We start from the raw sequence: 2,875 nt of genomic DNA, 5'->3' as shown, positions 1-2,875 counted from the left end.
GAAGAGGGACGGAGAGAAGAGAGAAAGAAGAGAGATGTAGAAATGGGAAAAATACCGTCTGCACTAGCAGATATTTTAAAGAAAGCGACGGACTACATCTCTATGTCCGTCGCTTTTAAAAAAAAATGTTTGACCAATATTTTGACCAAAAAGCGACGGACTAAGAGACACTGTCCGTCGCTTTCTTAAAAATTTTGACCAAAAAACGACGGACATAAAGATGCATTCCGTGGCTTATTTAAAAAAAGATTAAGAATTTAAATTAATAAAAAGCGGACGGTATGGCTTTTTTTAAATAATAAATAATTATTTTTAATAGAAAGTGACGGACTGCGTCGCTATCTATATAAAATAATTAATTTTCATTATATATATTTGGCACAAAAATTCGCAAAAATAAGCGACAGACTAAGCGATGCCGTCCGTCGCTTTTCAAAAAAATTTACTTTTATTAAAAAGCGACGGACAGTGTGGCTAATGGAGTCGCTCCAAACCGTCGCTTTTACTTCCGTCGATTTTTAGCTATTTTTTAGTAGTGTTCCTCCCCGTATCTTCTTAGTTGATTTACAGCAGCCATCAATCTTGAACAGAAATCCGAAATGGATTTGGATTCTTTCATTTTTAAAACTTCAAAGTCAGCCCATAGAGTTTGAAGTTTTATCTTCTTTACTTTATCAACTCCTTGGAGAGAATTTTGTAAAATCTCCCAAGCTTCTTTTGAGGTGGTTGTATCAACCACCTTCTCAAACATGCCATCATCCAAACATTGATGGATAAGAGTGAGGGCCTGTTGATCTTTTTTTCTTGTCTTTAACAAGACCTCCTCAGCAACTGTCACACCCCAAAACCGGATGTGATGACACGTGCCCAAACCCCACCGGACACGTCAGCCTAACACCCAAAAACCCGACGATACAGAATTTATAAACAAGAATAAGATAGAAAGATAAGCGGAAGTCTTTAAATAAACTCAACATAACCCCAGAATTGATTGTCACATGTACAAACCTCTAATACAGAATCTGAATAAAATATACAAGTCTCATAGTAAAGTTCTAGAATAGAACAGAACAGTAAATATAGATAACTTGAGGGCACGTCTGGAATGAACCGCTACCTCTCAAGTAAGTCTGGAAGCTCTAATCTGAAGATGAGTAATAAGCCGGATCTGATAGAGCTGTCAACCTACACAACTGTGTAGAAGCAAGGGTGAGTACCAAAAGCAACAGGTACTCGCAAGTAACACTAAACTAAGCTAAACTAGCAGCTACAAACAACTCCTTTCAATCCCAATCGAACCACCGAAACTTCATTCTAACAGCGAACCAACAACCTATACTACACAATTCATAATCAACAGATATATCCAACAGTATCTCAACATCAACCTCATATCCTCATATAAGAGCAAATAGATCATATATCACATGAAGAGGAGCAAGTAGGTAAAATCCACACACCACAGACAAAGATGAAGTCAAATGCGATGCAAATGCAATAATGATGTCATGTAGTCGTGATGCATGTCTGTCCTAAGATACACATCTGTTGACGTAATTCAGACCGCGCTGAATACTCAAATCAGAACCCATGGGGGCCACACATGGACCATGTACCACCGCCGGAACCAGATCCCATCGGCATCCAAATCGCTAGCCGGAGCTAGTCCATCTCATATATCTCTAGCCGGAGCTAGTCTCAACTGTGTCTCATATCCATCCATCCTCATATCAGTGTCTCAGAACTCATGCAACAGATAGTTCACACATGGGATGAATAATGAATATGCACATGTCATCAATCACAATCATATCACGATCACATCATAGTATTACACATCATCTGTCTCAACATCAATGTCTGTATCAATCATAGCCTACTCATGCTCTCCTATCCCCTCAATATCAGTTATCACATGACTTATTCAACAAATTCAAGTCACATATAACACATTTAGCTCGTTTTATTCCCCATCTTTCATTTACAACAATTCCAATCAACAAATAAAACCCATCCTCAATCCCCATTACTCCCCAACACAATTAGGAAAGTAGTCATGTGTAGTCTAAGAGTTTAACAAAGTTTAGAAGTCACTTGCCTCAAAACACTTCAACTAGTAACTCAAATTTGAGTTTTACCCTTCCGAGCACGCTCCAAATCACCACAATCTATTCATAAATGGAATCCCACAATAAATACGAATCTAACAACACCAATATCGTGAAAGTTGAAGAAAAAGGGTAAAATGGTCAAAAAAATCTCGTTCCGAAAAATATTCTCGAAATCTGGAAATTTTTAGTGAAAAATGTTCCCCAAGAAATTTAGAATCCAATAGTGAAAACCGTTTCGAAAAAGGAGTTGAAATGAGTTCACAAACTCAAATTTTCTATTAAATTCGGATTAGGCAAAAACCCCCAAATTTTACAGTTGAGATCTGAAATTTTGATGTTAAAATCCATAAATAATCGATGGAAATCAAAGATATAAGTTGGAAATAACTTACCCAATGAATTCCTTGCGAAAACCCACTTGAAATCACCTATTTTCGAGCTCTCAAAGTCTAAAAATGGAGAAATGGGTATTTTTCAAGTTAGGGGAAAATGGCTACTGGTTTTGGCTTTAAAAAAGAAAGAAACAACTGATGTTGCAGCTTTAAAAAACCACAGCAGCTGAAACAACATATAACACCAAAGTTTAAGTCCCCGTTTGACCCTCGGGATTCGTTCGGAATCTCGTGCACACAAACTGAATATGTACCCCCACTAAATTCGACGTTCCGGACTCAATGGAACCGTCGGAATTTGAATTCGAGGACTCCTTGACCCGAAATTCAATAAGATGCCAAGAGACTAGTTTAACGCCAAAAAAATTCGAA

At 37.6% G+C, this 2,875-nt stretch overlaps 1 long non-coding RNA gene across 1 annotated transcript; it reads right to left on the bottom strand.

Annotated features, from left to right (window-relative positions):
* Window positions 1–2,137: 2,137 nt before the first annotated feature.
* LOC107062353 (uncharacterized) lies at window positions 2,138–2,624 on the bottom strand. Its single transcript, XR_001474564.1, has 2 exons — window positions 2,504–2,624; window positions 2,138–2,168 (listed from the first exon to the last, which is right to left on the bottom strand). It is a non-coding gene; the product is annotated as an uncharacterized lncRNA (long non-coding RNA).
* Window positions 2,625–2,875: the final 251 nt, after the last annotated feature.

Source organism: Solanum tuberosum, unplaced genomic scaffold (genome assembly GCF_000226075.1).
Source record: "Solanum tuberosum cultivar DM 1-3 516 R44 unplaced genomic scaffold, SolTub_3.0 scf00223, whole genome shotgun sequence".
In the NCBI taxonomy this organism is placed as follows: domain Eukaryota; kingdom Viridiplantae; phylum Streptophyta; class Magnoliopsida; order Solanales; family Solanaceae; genus Solanum; species Solanum tuberosum.
Note: the sequence above shows the minus strand (reverse complement) of the source record. Positions and strands in the feature narration are given on the sequence as shown.